The sequence below is a fragment of the Tenrec ecaudatus genome, chromosome 16 (assembly GCF_050624435.1).
Source record: "Tenrec ecaudatus isolate mTenEca1 chromosome 16, mTenEca1.hap1, whole genome shotgun sequence".
In the NCBI taxonomy this organism is placed as follows: Eukaryota; Metazoa; Chordata; class Mammalia; order Afrosoricida; family Tenrecidae; genus Tenrec; species Tenrec ecaudatus.
Genome location: NC_134545.1, coordinates 62,882,782 through 62,901,185, shown reverse-complemented (window position 1 = coordinate 62,901,185; position 18,404 = coordinate 62,882,782). Strand labels below are relative to the sequence as shown.

General features: G+C 48.2%; 1 protein-coding gene and 1 pseudogene across 4 annotated transcripts in view; one reads left to right on the top strand and one right to left on the bottom strand.

Moving 5' to 3' along the window:
* The window catches only part of SLC16A9 (solute carrier family 16 member 9), a 52,414-nt gene extending 50,187 nt beyond the window's left edge, over positions 1-2,227 (bottom strand). For all 4 annotated transcript variants that reach the window (XM_075534969.1, XM_075534970.1, XM_075534971.1 and 1 more), the window contains exon 1: positions 2,016-2,227. The gene's annotated coding sequence lies outside the window, so the exon portion shown is untranslated. The remainder of the gene's footprint in view (positions 1-2,015) is intronic.
* Positions 2,228-10,710: 8,483 nt separating this feature from the next.
* LOC142428614 (heat shock factor protein 2 pseudogene) lies at positions 10,711-12,393 on the top strand (annotated as a pseudogene).
* Positions 12,394-18,404: the final 6,011 nt, after the last annotated feature.

Below are 18,404 nucleotides of genomic sequence, written 5' to 3'. Positions count from 1 at the left end.
AATTTAATTTTAACTTATAGTTCAACCCCATCATATTTTGGTGTCTACAAAGAACCTCTCCCAAAAGGCCCAACCTACTCAATATCTGCATTTTCTAATCTCTCATTAAAATTGAGCCACTGGCTGACACTTTCTGGAAAAGCTCAAGTTATATAAGCAAGCAAGCGAGAGTCTTGCCCTTTCCCACAGGCCTTCTGTACCCAATCGCATTCCATGACTAAGTGCAATAGACAGATACCTCACTTTAGAAAGAGATTACAAAACTGGGATCCAAACTTCCAAAGCCTGGCCACATGTGTCTTATTAGCATCATCTTGTTCAAGTTTCCTGACCAGTATCACCCTGATGAAGCTTCAGATGCCAATCAAGCCGCATCACCACCACCACCTTTTCAAAGTCAAAAATCAGAGGCTGAATAAAATTTCCTCCTCTCCTTATTCACTCTCTGGTGGCACAGTGGATTATGCTTTGGGCTGTCAATCGCAAGGTCAGCAGTTCCAAAGCACCAGCTGCCCCACAGGAAAAAGATGAGGCTTCTCACTCCTGTCAAGAGTTACAGTCTAGAAACCCACACGGGCAGTTCTACTGTGCCAGAGAAGGTCACAAGTTGGAATCAACTCAATGGCAGTGCAATTTCTCTTTTTCCCTTCCCCATAATTTACCTCATGTCGGAAGGGTCCTGTCTACCCCACGCTCACTTACACACTAGGGAAGGACCCCATAGGGTGATCGTAAGAGGTTAGTGATGATACAAATGAGTTCTTGCAACAACAAAAAAATCTGGTCAAATTACTTTCTTGGCTAATTTAGACTTCCCATGGCCTAAAAAAAATTATTTTTAAGTTTCCGGTCATGATAAGGGCACTGACCCTGTGTCTGTGCTTACATATTATCATTTCTTGTGTCTTCCTTGGCCCTTCCCAATCAGAAAGGTGAGGTTAACCCAGATCTGAAGAAACTGTTAAATAGGTAACAAAATGACAGAATGGAAATCCTACTGAAGATCCTACTCCACAGTGGAAATCCACCTGTAATCACCAGGTAATTCAAGCAGTTTAAACACACACACACACACACACACACACACACACACAGCCCCCCACCCCACCACCACCCCAGGAAGTCCCAAGAAATTGGGTTTTAAAACTGTTACGGTACATCAAATCACTTATTTGTGTAAATACCTATTTACACGCAATACACTGGGTGTAAATTCTGCCCAAATTTCCCGGATAGGTTTGCGCAGAATTGATTTGCATTTGATGATCGATTTTTAACTGGTGATCGGCTTTCTCCAACGCCTCGAGGGGCCTGCGGAAGCAGGAGCAGGTTGCCAAGGCCAAAGATGAGGTGCTAAGCATCAAGTTCTCCCACAGCTCCACTGGGTGCTCAGGAGACCGCAGGGTTACTGCCGCCAGAGCCACCCGAAGCAAAGTCCGCGCCAGAGCCGGTCCCACTGAGCGGTGGTGCTGAACCTGGTGCCCCGGTGCCAGATGGGCTTTTCCTTGCAATCCAGCGGCACCCTGGACACCCGATCTGGGGGTCCCCAGGCGCGCCAGCGAGGCTCCCTTGGGACTATACGTGCCCTGCACTCCTCCGGGCCGGGGCAAGGGGAGGCGCTGGGATCCTCCGGCTCACAGCTGCGCCCCAGGGTGGCACCCCTCCTGCTGCCGCTCAGTCTATCTTGGGAGTCCCGGGACCATCTCCACCCAGAGCCCCATCCGGGAACACGGTCTGCCCGCCCCCCCTTTTTCCCTCTCTTCCAACTGCTCGCAAAAGGCCTGCCTTGGCGTCCTCGGAAACACCGCCCGCTTTGGAGAAACACCCCGTGCAGAGGGCGACGTCGGAGGGTGCGCGCCGGCGCCCGCGGACTCTCTGCCCCCGGCGCACCCTCCGAACGAGAAACCGGTTCCAGGCCGCCGCCGCCGGCTCTCGCTCCTTCGGGCTTCCCGGAGGCCGGGCCGCGTGGCGACCGCTGACCTGGGGGACCCGCTCCCCGGGCGCCAGCTCTTTACCTGGGCGCCGCCTCGGCCGGGCTCGGGCGCAGCTCCGGGCGCGGTGCCCGCGCGGGCCGGGCGGGTGCTGCGCTGGGGTCGCGGCCGCCGTGCGCGCTGGCAGCTAGCGCCCCGCCGGCCGCCTATTTATCCGGAGCCCCGGCCCCGGGCGGAGAACCGGGCAGCGCGCCCCGCCGCCCTCTGCCCCCGGCGGGCCCTGCGGCGGCGGCGGCGGCGGGCACGTGGCGGGCGGGGGCCGGCCCCTCCCGGGGCTCCACCTTCCGGGCGCCGCCGCCGGCCCCCGCGGGAAGTCCGTGCGCTCTCGCGGGCTTCCTTGCGGGGCCCCGCGGCCAGTCTGAACCGGTTGTGGCTGCGCGGGTGGCAGGGCCAGGGGGAGGCGGAGGAGATGGAAGCGGAAAAGCGGGCGGTAGGGGCGCTGCGGCCACGGTCGCCGCTGCCGGCCGGCCCCGGCGGAGGGAGGGCAGGCCCCCAGCCGCGGCCCCCGCCCGGCCCGGAGCCACCAGACCGCGGGGGAGCCGGGCCCGGGCGCCCCGGCGGCGCGCACCACCGGGGACCACCGGGGACCGTGCGCGGTCGGGGAGCCGGGGGCTAGAGGGGTGGGCGAGGCATCCCCCGTGTCCCCCCACCCCCTGCTCCTGGGTCAGCCGCGGACCCCGTCGCCCTCCTGGCCGAAGCTGCACTCCCAGCTGGCCACCAGCCCGGAGAAGCGGGCAGCAGAACTTTGTGGAGTCGGTGCTCCGGGCCAGTGGGAAGGGAGGGTGCCAAGTGCTGGCCTTTGTGCGAGCTCCGCGGGAAAGGAGGGCGCCTGGCAGTGCCCCGAGCGGGCTAAGAGAGAGAGCCCGATGGACAGACGGAGAGGCTGCTTCTGGGGAGGGTTAGCCAGCGGGCAGGTGAACTGCACGGACAACACAGGCTTGTCTTTGGCAAGCAGAGTCACCGAGATGGAGCTGGAGATGCTGGATCCCTGCCACTGCCGTCGGATTGGAGACGGTCCCTATGCATCTGGAGCTGGCCGTACATGGGAACCCCCTCAAATGGTATCCCCGCCCGGGGCTCCTCCATGTGGACACTCCTCTGGGTGGCCACAGTTCCTGATACAGACCTCACTGGAAACTCTGGGAGTGTTAGGTTTATCAAGGTGGGGCTTGGTCCATTCAACCCACAAAGTAAGCCCAGAGCCCAGGAGGCAATTCTGACTCACACAGTGGAACTGCACCTGCGGGGTTCTGTGACCCTACACTTTAGAAGCCGCCCACCTCATCTTTCTCCCCCATTGCATCTGATAAAGTCGAACTGCCGGCTTTGCATTAGCAGCCCAGTACTTGACCACCAGGGCTTCTGTGTGTAGAGTACAGCCAAGAAAACCCTAATTGGCAGGGCTGCTTTGTCATATGTGTCCCTATGAGCTAAAATCGACTCGATCATAATGTTTATAAAAGCAAGTAGCGGGTCTTTCTTCCAAGAGGCCGCTGAGCCGGTTTGGATCACCAACCTTTCAGTTAGGAGTTCAGCATCAACAGTTTGCACCTCCTGGGGAGACCAGCCACTCACGCGGTAAGAATTCTCCTTAAACAATGAATGCTTCTGGTTCTAACCTGCACAAAGACCATCCTTACAAAGACTTTGTTTCAGAGCCCAGATTAAGCTCCCTAACCTCCCGGACACTAGGTTTCTTTGTCTACAGGACGGAGATGAGATGACGCGCCTTACTTGCAACATTGAGTCCATGAAAGAGGAATGAAAACGCCGGTGCAGTTGAGTGGCACGGGCCTGTTTGCGTACCGCACAGACACGGCGGATGGCCGGTCGCCTGACTCCACGGGCTCCTCTCCCTCCTGTACTGATTGCCAGGCTGTGGGGAACGGGACGTCTCCACCGATGATACTCTTGCTTATCCTACAAGGGTGAAAGAATAGGGGGGAAATGAGAGTGGAGGGGAATCCCAAGAATGCCTCCGGATAGAAATATGGAGAAGAAAACTTAATTTTAAGGAGGAAGGCATAAAACAGGCTTCACGTGAGTACTTATGACCTTATTTGTGATGATACTTTGGCTTCTCCACCAATGATCTGCATACTGTTTTCCGTTGACACAGGCCATCCTGGGGTTCCGAATGACAACTGCTCCTATAAGTCTGTTCTTTCAGTCACATGTGTAGGTGAGTTGGGACAGGTGCATATGACCTTTATGTAGCATGTCAGGCACCTTGGTGGTGTCGTGGGTTAAGCACTGCCCCGATAACTGCAAGGTGACTAATTCAAGCCCACCAGCCGCTCTGTGGAAGAAAGATGAGGCTGTCTGCTCCGGTAAAGATTGATCATCCCAGAAAACCTAAAAAACAGTTCTACTCCATTTGTCGAGTCTCTGTGGATCAGAGTGAATTTGATGGTTGTGGTGTGTGGGTTAATTACACGTGCAATAGTTGAAGGTCAGTGTGATGAATTTGAGCAGGAGTTGGTTCAACCATTTCAAAGAGAGGGCAAATTTACATAACATTTAAAGGTCAAGTACAAGTTTTCCAGTAAGCCCAAGGACGTAGTACATATCAATAAAAGGTATTTTTAGAAAATCATTTCTTCAACTCAAGTCTGCTGCTACCAGAGCCCATGTCGTCTGAATATTAAGTGGAGCCAAATATATGACATTTTATTTCAGGGAAGCTTGAAAAATATGTCTACATTCACTCACTTGATTTCTAAGATAGCTATACCCCAATGCTCACCTCCACCAAGTTCTCCCCGCATTTCCCCTGAGAGAATGTATATGGACATCAAGCCAACAACTAAGGACCCCCAATACCTTAGAACTAAAACCAGTTCATCCTCACCCACAGGCATGGTCTCAACTTTAGAGGAAGGCTTGAGTCCAGTGATTTCTAACTCAAAGCTGTGGTACCAGGTGGCGCGGCCAAAGGCTGCTGGAAAACTCGGAGCGGGTGGAACCTGGCTTGCAGGACAGCAGCTGCTTGGTTCCAGGGGCTGCTGGCAGACTAGAAGGTGAAAATTGCCCCCGCTCCCTTGTGAAGGTTCGTTGTTCAGTCACACCTCAGCAGAGCATTTAGGCGTGCAAGAGAACTCAGAGATCTGGTCTAATCCAGACATCCACCAAAGTGGAATTTGACCCGGAGAGGTTAAGGAGGTGCCCCAGATCACTGAAGAGTGTGCTGGCGGAGGACAAGACTAGAGGCGTCAACACCCCATCACACTCCCCTCTCACCTCCGCCCCCCAACTCCTGTGATACTTGTAAGGGTCGAGGAGTCAAATATTTGCTGGCTGGCTCAACAACTGCACAGGATCTGACCTTTAGATGTTGCTCCAGGACAGAAGTTGATGTGCTTTCTACAAAGAAGGACTGAAAGAAAAGCACAGGTCATCTGATTCACTGGATTTAAGAACCTCTCCTGAGAAGAAAGGAAATCTGGGAGAAGCCGTGTGTTTGTCCAGGTGGACTAGAGAAACAAATCCAGGGAGACTTGTGTGTGTATAAAAAAGAGCTCTATATAAAAGAGTAATTGTATATGGAGAAAACAGCCCAGCCCAGTCCAGGTCAAGTCCATAAGTTTGCAATTAGCCCATATGTCTGATACCAGTCTATAAATCCCTCTTCAGACTCACACAACCATGAAATGACATTGAATGCAGGAAGCTCACAGGCCTGTGGGTAGAAAGTCTTGTGGATCCAATAGCGGTGGAAGCATCTCAGTGCTGGCGTGGGTCTTCACGTGGCTCCTCCAGCTCCAGGGCTCTTGGCTCTGGAGATCGGTGTAGCTCCGTGGGGCTTATCAACAGGAATACCTAGGACAGAGCATTGTGTCCAGCCTCCAGCGAGCTATTCAGCTCCACAGTGCCTCCAAATGAGGTCATCAAGCTGCAACCTCATTGACAAGCTACAATCCACCCCATTCGCTCTTCATAGTCTCAAGTGAACACCACAAGTAGTTAAAGAAAAGTTGTGACAGAGGTGTCCTTCTGATGAAGGAACTCAAGCTCCCCCCTAGAGGGTGGTCAGGAAACACTGAAGAATGTGCTAACTTTTGACTTTCCTCCCATCTTTTGGAATATTTTGACTTTCCTCCCATCTTTTGGCCTCAGTTCTTCAGCGAAGGGGCTGAAAAGAACGGTTAGCCTCAAAGTGCTTTGCGGTCCTCAGCCCAGCAGGGAAGTAGACTCCCAGAAGATTCCCAGAGGCATGGCCCTGGTGAGGCTGGATACATCTCTGGAGCATCTGAGTCCCTGCTGTCCCTACACGGTGACCCCGTGTTTAGGTTGTCCTTCCTGACTGATCCTACTAAACTTCCAACCCTCCGGGCCATGACAGAGTACAGCCGCCTGGGGGTGGAGGGTTCTGGGACTGTAACTCTTTATGGGGGTAGAAAGCCCCGCCTTTTTCCACAGAACAAATGGCGGTTTCGAACCACTGACCTTGCAGTGAGCAATACTACATGTAACCACTAGGCCATCAAGCCTCCTTTGATAGCGGGTTTCTTTTCTTTTAAGCACGTAGTTCTGTCCTGTTTATGAATGACATCATAGCAGCAAAGATACACTACTTTAAAATAACTAAAAACAATAGAATTTAGAGTTTTCATAGTGCGAGCTTAGATATTTTTAAAATTTAATCACTGTATGAGTTCCATTTCACTTTCTTGGACAAGACCAGATAATCACAAAAGTGGATAAATCATTTCCTTTATCACACAGCTTTGCACTCAAGGACATATTTTCAATTTGGAAAATGATCTCAAAAGACATACCTATATACTCGTGTATAAGCAGAGTTTTTCAGCACATTTTTATGCTGAAAAAGACCTCCTCAGTTTATCTTCCAGGGAGGGTCCCACTTACCTGTTCTCCGGTGCCGTGCAGGTGCTCTCCGGTGGTCTCTCTGGCTCATCTGCGGGCACCTGCAGCCTCTGGGTGGTCCGATGACTGCTGATGTCACTGCTCTTTTCCTTTCTCCTGCTCGCCGGCAGCCTCTGTGTTGTCTGTGCCATACTGCTGCCTCCTGTGTGCTGGCACCTGGGCACACCGCATACTTGTCAGATGAATGTCAGATGCGGTTGCTCTGCCTCTCCCGCTCTTCTCCCGGGCTGTGACCAATGACGTAGCCTTTCCAGTCTTACCGTGCTTGGTCACGCCCCCTTGCTCCATCCGAGCATTGCTGAATACAAGTACCAGTACGTCTCTGGTCTTGGATATACAGTACATTTATTTACAGTACTTGGTCTGCTATATTTTATTTTTAATTTTCTTATTAACCCCTATCTGGGCCCAGTGTTGACTATGCTTGCATAGAGCATGCGTTAGGGCTCATGATATGCACGCTGCATTGTGTACATACTGTTACTGCATGTGATGTGTTAGCACTTCTCATACATATGTGGTAACGCAGCACATGCAGTCACACGGTGCGTGCACAACAGGGCGTGTCTGTCATGAGCCCTAGCGCAGGCTGCTCTAGGCGAACAGTCATGTCAACACATTCTGGAATATCATAGCCTGCGTCAGACCTCAGACTATACATGCCGTGCTGTGGACAGGCGGTAAGGGGGTGTGTGTAGTAATGCAGCGCATGCAGTAACAGCGTGTGTAGTTATTGTTGATACCAGATTGTTTATGTTAACCGTCTTTTCCACTTACAGAGCTAGTTTACTGTTTTTCTTTGAAATAAATATCCAAAAGCATTCAACCTACTGATGCCTCAATTAATGTAATTTTATAGGTATCTATTTTTATTTCAAAATTTACTAGTAGCTGCTGAAGTTCCCACCCTAGGGTTATACTTGAGTCAATCAGTTTCCCAGTTTTTTGTGGTAAAATTAGGTGCCTCGGCTTATATTTAGGTCATCTTATACTCAAGTATATACGGTATCTTAGTTTTACTTGCAGCTCTCTAGGATGTCATGTCCTTTCTCCTGGCTTTCATCGGACTATCTGGCTCAAGTTACTTTTCATTTTAGGGAGACAAGAGTGAACTATTTTTTGAGTGCCTTGTATGTGCCATGGACCGGGTTATTTAATCCTCAAAGCAATCATTTGCAGTTTTGTGTTATTACTTTACACATGAGAAAACCAGGTTAAAGAGGTTTGTTGCTTGCCTGAAACGACTGGTGACTGGCAGAGTGGAGCTCAGCCCCTGGCATGGTGTGTTAGTCCGGGTAGACTAGAGAAACAAATCCAGGGAGACATTCACATGTGTGTAAGAGCTTTCATATACAACAGCAATTGAATATGAGAAAACTCCCAGTCCAGATCAAGTCCATAAGTCCAATATTAGCCCATATGTCTGATACCCCATAGGTCCTCTTCAGACGCACAAAACACATGCAATGACGCCAAATGCAGGAAGATCACAGGCCAGTGGATCGTGTGGATCCAGTGGTAGTGTAAGCATCTCAGCGCTGGCAGGGGGCTCCATGCAGCTTCTCTGGCTCCAGAGGTCACGAGCTGTATCAGCTTGGCACCATGTGTCTTGTCAGTAGAGCATCTCTCAGGGAGTGAGTACAAAGAGAGAGTGTCTCCCGCCACCTAGGAAGAAATACAGGAAGTCCCGGAATCCTCAGGGGAAGGTCATCCGCACACAGGGTCTCACTGGCTATCCAATGACTATACAAGGGCTAGGCTCCGCCCCTTCACTCATAATCCTCTTGAACTGACAACAGGTCACATAACTACCACACCTGGTTGATGACGGAGCCTACACTCTTTACACTGGACCTTAGGAAAATGCTTCAAGGCTACGACAAGGCAGCGCCAAGGACTGGTGTTTCACATGTCTCAACTCATTGGATGGTCCAAGGACCCCAAGAACCTCCTCCGGGTTCTCTGGTGTCAGCTCCCATTCTTGATGACCCCTTGTGTGTTGGTCAGAGCAGAACTGTGTGCCACAGGGCCTTCAATGGCTGCCTTGTCTGAAGTAAATTACTAGGCCTTTCTTCGGAGTCACTGCTGGGGAGAATAGAACACTTAAGCAACCTTTCCTTCGTAGCTGAGTCCTTAACCTTTTATACCACATATACTCTTAACCCAATGGAGCAAGTGCTATTATGATTTTATTTTATTTTACCCACTCTAATCACAGTGACTCATAGCGACCCAGTAGCGCAGAAACCCCCTGTGTTTCTGAGAGAGTAACTGTTCTGTGGGTGTAGAAAGTTTCATCTTTCTCTCTAGGCGCCTCTGATTGTTTTGAACTCCTGACGTTGTGGTTAGCAGCCCAACGCACAACCCTCAGAGCCACCAGTGCTGTGAGCTGGAATCTACATGATGGCAGGGAGAATCACGTGAGGAGTGAGGGGTGAGGCCGGGATACGAATCCAGGAAGCCTAGCTACCAAGGTCCAGGCTCTAAAGAACCATTTTGTATCGTGAACAAGAAAATCAGAAACAAATCACACAGAGTAGAAGCATCGTCCTGCGTGTATCTGTGTTTCTTTCTGCACCCTTAGATGCTTGCTACTTCACATTCACTGACTGGCATTGCATCATTTCAATGGCCTGGCCCCAACCAAGCCCCAACAGATGACATAGCAAACCGTGCATGTGCAGACATCCGACTCCTACCTCTTCAATGTGCTTATTGTCTGTTTACCTAGCTAAACACAAAGCTCCGGGGTCAGGTGCCTGCTGTGTCGTGTTTGCCAATGTTCCCTAGAGCCTTCACTGGAACAGCGCGCCCTGCTCAGTGCGCCTGAGTTGGCTAAGTCAATGAATGAACGACTGAGTGACCCGCGGACTAGAAGAGCTAAAGAGCAATGGCGATCAGCTCAAACTGCCAGTGGTTGTTTAGCCACAACGGATCCTTCAAATTCCTCCGGTGCCTTAAGCTTCGCTACTGCTGAGTTGATTTTGCTGCCCAGTAACCACATAGGACCAAGTCGACGTGATTCCAAGGTCTGAGACTTTCGATCCCCACAGGAGCTGCTTCTTAGGGGCAACTGGTACGTTTGGAGTGTGGGCCTTGCGATGCGCAAGACCAGTTGTTTTCCTCCATACAGAGTTCTGTTCTATGTAAGTACAGTGTCGCCTCACTGTCCCAGGAGGCACAAGAAGTTCTACTACTCGGTGCCTGTTTTCCTCGGGGGAAGGAAAGCCCCCTGAGGTTACAGGAGCTGCCCCCAGAGAGCAAGCAGCGGTGACGGAAAGCAGGCCCAGGCTGTGCGGATCCTGAGCGCAGGACGACTCTGGGCTGCCCTCCTCCCAGAGCGGCTTCAGCACTTCATCCCGGCCCCAGCTCCTGCGTGACCCAGAGAGGTTTCTCCACAAATGTATTCCAAGAGGAGCAGGTGTCATTCCGGGTATGCCCAGGGGGTTATGACCATTTCCAACCGTTTAATTCACTCGTGGAATTGTGTGTGGGCGACAGACTCCGTGTCCACCATCTCCAATGTAGCCGTCTTAGAGAATGCATTCTGAGCAAAGGGTTTTCTTCCGAATGTAAATTGTTGAGTTCAAATGTACAAGGGGATCCGATTTCTCTCTGTGAAAATACAGGTGGACTAGATTAATATTGCAGGACAAGAAACACGCCCATTAAATGGAACCTGCTTTTATGAAACGGTGTCCTTTCTTTGTTCAGTGAGCTACAGGCCGTGTCTGACTTAAATGGATTTGTTTTAAACATTTCCAGCAGCTGAAAAGGTTCGTTCTTTTCAGTTCAGAACATTAAATATTGTTCCTCTTTTCAAATCGCAGCAATGAGGTGGGAGTAGAAAGGGGGACCGGATTACAAGGATCTACATACTACCTCCTCCCTGGGGGATGGACAGTGGAGAAGTGGGTGAAGGGAGATGTCAGATGGTGTAAGATATGACAAAATAATTCTAATTTGGCAGCTGCTACCGCCGCGGCTCCCAACTGGTTCAGGTGTCGAATTTGGAATCCCCGTGCCTGGATCACAGTGAAGCAGAGTTCGAATGTGCCGGCCTTCCTCGGCAAGCTGTGGACGCTGGTCGAGGAAACCCACACCAGCGAGTTCATCCCCTGGAGCCAGATGGATTTCGTAAAGTATTGACTCTAGAATTATAAAGCAGGAACAAGATGGTCCTGTTGAGTTTCAACATCCTTACTTCAAACAAGACCAGGACGTCTTGTTAGAAAATATCAAACGAAAGGGTTCATCTTCAAAACCAGAAGAAAATACAATTCGTCAGGAAGATTTAACAAAAATCATGAGTAGGACTCAGAAGGTTCAAATAAAGCAAGAAGTCATTGAGTCGAGGCTTTTTCTGAATTGAAAAGTGAGAATGAGTCCCCCGGAAGGCGGTGTCAGAACTGTGAGCAAAACATGCACAACAACAAGTTATCCGAAAAAGCGTCCAATGTATTGTCACATTGGTTCAGAGTAACCAACTTGTGAGGTTAAACCGTAAAAGACCTCTACTTTTAAAGGCTAATGGAGCCCCAAAGAACAATCTGTTTCAGCGCACAATCAAAGAAGCAGCCGGTGATGACCATCACAACGTTCCACATAGGAGAACCGAAGGTTTAAAACCAAGGGTGATGTCATTTGTCATTGTTTAGGATGTTACTGATGATCATGCCAATGAAGAAAATACCCCAGTTATTCCAGAAACAAATGAAGATGTCATCTCCGATCCCTCAAACTATAGCCGGTACCCTGATATTGTCATTGTTGAAGATGCTAATGAAGATGAGCATGCACCCGTCATTCAGAGTGGAGATCAGAGTGAACCAGCCCGAGTCTGTAAGCCCAAGCAGTCATAGCACACCCCATGATGTCAGTGCTGTGCAGCTAAATGGCTCCTCCGGTCTGATCACCCAAGATCCTGTGAGCATGAGGGATTCCATTTTGAATGATAATATCAACCTTTTGGGCAAGGTTGAGCTGTTGGATTATCTTGACAGTATTGATTGCAGTTTGGAGGGCTTCCAAGCCCTGCTGTCAGGAAGCCAAGTTAGCATAGACCCAGATCTTCTGGTTGATCTTTTCACTAGTTCTGTGCAGATGAATCCCACGGATTACGTCAATAATACAAAATCAGAGAATAAAGGATTAGAAACTATGAAGAACAATGTCATCCGGCCACTTTCAGAAGAAGGAAGAAAACCTAAACCCCAAACAGATAAGCAACTTGTCCAGGACACTGCCTTTCCACTCCTCGCAGTCCTTGATGGGAGCCCGCTTCTACTGCTGAGCAGGGAAGCACACAGCAGCAGCAGAAGCTGCGTCTTCTGTAGAGAAACCCACGGAAGTTGATGAGCTCCTGGAAAGCAGCCTGGATCCAGAACCAACCCAAAGGAAGCTTGTTCGTCTGGAGCCCCTGACTGAAGCTGAAGCTAGTGAAACCACGCTGTTTTACGTATGTGAACTTGCTCCTGCACCGCTGGATGGTGATATGCCACTTTTAGATAGCTAAATCTTCAAGAACTGGCCTTGGTGTATATGTGCATCAAAATGGTGAATGGCTTATTTAAAGTATCATTTGGGGCTTTTTTAGGTAAATTCCTTTGTTCTGTTTAATCAGATACTGTGGAATATAAAGCACCTTTTGCTTTTCTCACTAAGGACACATTTCTTTGCGGGGGGGAGCTGTCAGATGTTAGCTATGTAGGGACACGAGATTCAATGCACAATGTTGGCATCTCTTTTAAGTTGGAGTTAAACGGACATTTTTCTCCAGTTGCAGTCAATTGGATTTCATTTTTACATAAAAACCCACTAACCCCAGTTTAAACTTTCATTTGTTTGTTTTCCTTATTTGATATGTCTGATTTCAATGAGTGTGGGTCTCTAGAACTAATGGTGGGTCTCTTAAAGCTTTGTCTGTTCTCATCAGTTCTATTAAATATTTTCCACTTTGCTTCTTTTTAAAACTGGGAACATAAAGTGCCTGTGTCTTGTAAAACTTCATTTGTCTTCAGAACGGTTCATGTTCAACAGGAAAGGCAAAGGTACAGGGTGGCTCCCTCTCGGCTAGGAGTCCCGCTTCATCTGCATGGAAGAAAGCAAGAAGGGATGGATGGACTCAGCCCCATCGGACCCCATTGGACTAGTTTTAAGCAAACATTTTCTGATTTGTTTGTGTTTATTGAATCATACTTAGTCAAATAAATATAATGAATGTTGAGTAAAATATAATAATTTATCAAGGATTCATGGAGGAGGGGGAGGCGGGGAGGAAGGAGAAAAAAATAAGCTGATAGCAAGGGCTCAAGTAGAAAGCAGGTGTTTTGAGAATGATGATGGCAACCTATGTACAAATGTACTTGACACAATGGATGGATAAGCATTGTACGAGCCCCCATTGTGATAAGCATTGTACGAGCCCCCAATAAAATGATTTTTAAAGACTAATTCATTTTATGGTCACTCCGATGTACTTTCTGTTGATTTGTTTAGCTTCAACTTGAGTTCTTTTTCTCTAACCAAAAGCTTCATACCTAAACTACAAATTAGACTTCCGATTCTTTTGACGTATTTATTAAATAATTCTCGATGCTCTATTTATGAAGGGCAGCACAGGAAAGTGAATGGATTTGCAATCCAAGAGAGAAGACTGGGAGTTAAATAATTGCTGTGATGTGCTAAGTGCTTCCATCTGAGAGACTTGCTGAGTGGGGGAGACAAAGCTAGATGCCCTGGTTGGGTTGCCAGGCAACCTTTGGAAGGCAGAGAAGGCCATTAGCGAGTCTTGATAGCATGAAGGACTCCTATAGGAATGACGTTGGATAGTTACCTATGAGTAAAAGTCAGAATGTGGGTAGGAAGGCAGGAAGGTCAATAAAGCATGGGGAATTTTACTGCAAGCAACAGCTCCCAACTCTTAGTAAACAAAATCAAACTCACTGCCATAGAGTCAATGCTGACTCCTAGTAACCCCTGCTGTGAGTTTCTGAGACTTTTAACTGTTTGTGGGAATAGAAAGCCCAGGCTTTCTCCCTCTGAGCTGCTGGTGGTTTTGAACCACCTACGATGCAGATCATAGACCAATACCTAATCACGACACCACCAGGACTCCATCTCTTAGCAAGCTAACACAAAATCAGCACGCGAATTGGAGAACTTAGAAAGATCTGGGTCACTATCTGGCCGGGACTGCTTCCTCGCACAGACTGGGGTATTTTTAACATTCTAAGGATATTTAATGCCTTACCCGCACATGGTCATGAATGCCCTTTGTGAAATTACTAACTACGAATCAGAGTCTTGGAACTGAAAGTGACACTGGAAATCAAGAGCCATCGCATACTCAATGTAGCATTTAATCTGCTGAATTTTCAGATGAAAAAGCCGATGCTTGGAGGTGATAAGAAACAACATAGACAAGAAATGTGCAGAGCCTGAAAACAAGACTCCTTATCAGTTATCTTACCTCGATGAAGTTCCTTATCTGCTCCAGACCTGTTTCCTTGTCTATAAATGGGGGAAGTAATCCTTATCTCGTGAGGTGCTTGTGAGGATTCAATGAATTGCACTAGAGAAAGTGCTTAGAATTTCACCTTTCAGCTAAGGAGACTTGAACTCACTTTCAGCTAAGGAGACTTGAACTCCTGGTCTCACCCTGACTCGATATCCCACCAATATTTTTATAACTCTGGTATGTCTGCCACCTGTGGTCTCGATGAACTGAGAGTTGGAGTCTGCCGTAGGTGTGATTCTTGGAAAGGCTTTTGTTTCAACTTTTCTTTGGCTGGCCAAGCTTATTTTCCAACAGCTTTTTAGCCAAAGTGCTAGGAGATACCACGAAATCAAGCCCGCACCAAATGCTGGAGTGCAGTGGAAAGAGCTAATGAAACATTCCTCGCAGTGGCAATTATGATCTGTCGTAAATATTCAAGAAAAGATTATCCACAGAAGGAGCTGACCAGAAGTGGGAGCAGAGAGAAGGGTAAATCATTAACTTGAGTGGAATAGTCATAAACGGGAGTATTATTTCATGATAAAACGAATGCAGTGCTGAAATGTGCTATATCCGAATGTATCTTTAAACACTATTCTGAGTTGAAAGAGGCCAATGACAAGAGACCACATCTGATATGATTCCATTTATCCGAAATGTCCAGTCTCGGCAAACCAATAGACGGAACGATCAGCTGTTGCCAAGGTATGAGGAAATACACAAAGAACCAAAGAGTTTGGGCTTCTTTTTGGAATGCTGAGGGTATTCACAAATTGATTGTGGTTTTAATTACAGAGCTCAACATTTCTCAAGCTTCAGAACTGAATATTATTAAAACTTTGAATTACAATATTGTGGGTAAATATTGAAAGACAGGAAACATCAGCAGAAGATGGAAGGACTCCACAGAGTCCATGTACCAAAAAGAATAGGTCAGTGTTCAACCAGTTGAAGAGGAAGCATAAGTTCAAGAACCAGTGGTACCGGAGGAAGAAGTCCAAGTTGCACTGAATGCATTGGTGAAATGCAAGGTGCCAGGACTTCTTGGAATACCAAATGGGAAGTTTCACCAAACAGTTGGAAACCCTTGCCTGGTCTATGAGAAAGCATTTGGAAGACAACTTCCTGGCCAGTCAACTGGAAGAGATCCATATTTGTTCCCATACTAATAAGATGATCTAGCAAGATGCAGATATGACCAAGCAATCGCATTAATATCACATGCAAGTAAAAATCTACTGAGGATCATTTAAAAATAGTTGCAGTCCGTCAGCAGGGAACTGCCAGGAAGGCAAGGCCGGTTCTTAAAGGGATGTGGAATGAGGGTCAGCATCGCTGACCTCAGGTACACTTTGGCTGATAACAGAGAATGCCAGCAAAACGCCTCCTTGTGTCTTAGTGACTATGCAAAGGCATTCACTTGTGTGGAGCTTAACGAATTATGACTAACCCTGAAAAGAATGGGAAGAATTCTAGAACACTGCATTGTGCTCTAACAAGACCTGGACCTGGACCTGTAGAGACAGCTGTTTGAACAGAACAAGCAGCTACTGCGTGGTTCCAAATCAGGAAAGATGTGGGTCGGCGTTGTTACCTTTTCACCAGACCTTTTCGATCTCTATCTGAGCAAAAATTGATAAGCGGGACTACATGAAGACTCTGACGTCAGAATTGGAAAGGGACTCCTACGTCATCCACATTCTGCGGATGATAATCCAGCCTTGTGTGCCGAAAGTAGAAAAGAGTTGAAGCTACAACATGATATCATCATCCAAGTAAAATGAAACCTTCGGTGTGGATTACACCTTGAACATAAAGAAGATAAAAATCCTCACAACTCGACCAAGAAGCAAAATCTTGATAAAAAGATAAATGCTTGAAGTTGTCCTGGAGTTCATTTTATTTGGATCCACGATCAATGCTCATGAAAGCAGCAGTCGAGAAATCCAAAGACACTTTGCCCTAGGTGAATATGCTCTACGAGATCTCTGTGCATGTTACCTGGCATAGGTGTCACGTTGAGGACTAAAATGCGCCTGAGCCAAGCAATGGTATTTTCGTGTGTGTGTGTGTGTGTGTGTGTGTGTGTGTGTGTGTTAAACTTGACAGTGAATACGGAAGACCACAAAGAACTGATGTGTTGGAACGACTGTGTTGGGTTTGGACATTGAAAGTACCACAGAAATGCTGTTAGGAGAAGGAGCCGATCTGTCTTGGAAGAAGCAGAACTAGAATGCTCCCCAGAAGCGAGAATGGAACAACTTCAGCTCAGATACTTTGGGCATGGTGTCAGGTCTGATACGGGATCAGACCCTAGAGAATGCAATCATGTTTCTTAAAGTAGAGGTCAGTGAAAAAGGAGAGGACCTTCCACAAGATGGACTGACTAAGTGGGCACAACAAGAGGCTCAAACATAGCAATGGCTGTAAGGCTGGTGTAAGACTGGGCAGGGTGCCCTTCGTTAGTCTTTAGGGTTTTACTGAGTCCGAACAGATTTGGGGCATTTAACAACAGCATGATCACACAATTCCTTGACTAGATTGGAAACCATTTTCAATGGATGAATTGTGTGGCGTGTGAATTCTGTCTCAAAAACTGTAATCGTTGCCATTTCATTTGCCTATGTTTTTCGCTTATCTTCTAGTAGAAACGGAGCTTCCAATGACTGTGACATGTTGGAGGCCTGACATGACAAGCTTGGACTGACCGCAGAACACTTGCGACTTCCAGAAAGAGGATCACTTAGTGCCACTGTAATGCGTGTCTTGGAAGAAAGGATAAAGAACACCAGGACTGCTCGTGGTCCCACTGCCTTCTGCCGTGAGAAAGTGCCCGTCAATGAGCAGCCGGTGGACAGAGGAATGACAAGGGAGCGCTCCCACGGAGTCGCAAGCCCACTGCTCTTCTAATGGGCTCAGTTCCATTTGCCTCAGGGCCATCGTGCCTGCGGTTCTCTGCCTCTGAAGTGCTCTGCCAGGTCTCTGCCTCACTAGGTCCTGTGTTAGTCTGGGTTGACTAGAGAAACAAATTCATAGACACTAATAATAAGTGTATAAGAAAGTGCTTTATGTAAAGAGTTATTGTACATTAAGAAAACATCCCAGCCCAGTCCTGATCAAGTCCATAATTTGATATTAGCCCATATGCCTGATACCAATCAATAAAGTCCTCTTCAGATTCACAGAACATGCATGATACTGAATGCAGGAAGATCGCAGGCCTGTGTGTGTGAAGTCTTGTGGATCCAGTGGCGTTGTAAGCATCTCAGTGCTGGCAGGGGGTCTCCACTTGGCTCCCCCAGCTCAGGGCAGTAGCATAGCTCCATGTGTCTTGTCAGCTGCGGTGTCTCCCAGGGAGTGAGCCTGTGTCCCGCCTCCAGTGAGCTATTTATCTCCTCAGCGCCTCCAAATGAGGTCATCAAGCTCCCACCTGATTGACAGGCTAAACCCCACCCTTCACTCACAGTCCTCTCACATTGACAACAGATTATGTAACTACCACAGTCCTTATCAGGAAAGCTTCCCCTCCAATGCCATCTTCTCAGAAATGGCTTTCTTTCTGATTCATTTAGTTAATGTAATCTCCCTCTCTCCCATTGCTCTGTTTTATTTACTCCACAGCGACTAGTACGACTTCACAGTCTGATGTGTGCATCAGCTTGTTCTCTTCCGGCCCTGCTAGAAAGCAGCTCCTTAAGGGCAGGAATCTTGTCTTGCTCACTAGCACATCCCTCTACCTACAACGTTGCCAGACAGGCAGTGGGTTCTTAATAGTAAGCAGATGATTTCCATGGTGCAAGTCATAAACAACCTCTATAAACAACACCCAAAAGGTCAACCTCGGGACCTTGAGATTACACCTTGCATAGGCACCCAGGAACACTCAACTCCAAGAACAAACTGTAGCCACCTCCTGGCTAAAAGGGCAAACAACTCAGACTGGAAACCCTGTTGGCAACCAGTCTCCATCTGCTCTCCTGCTAATCTTCCCTGCTTGGTCCCACGTCAGACGGTCGTGCACACGCAGG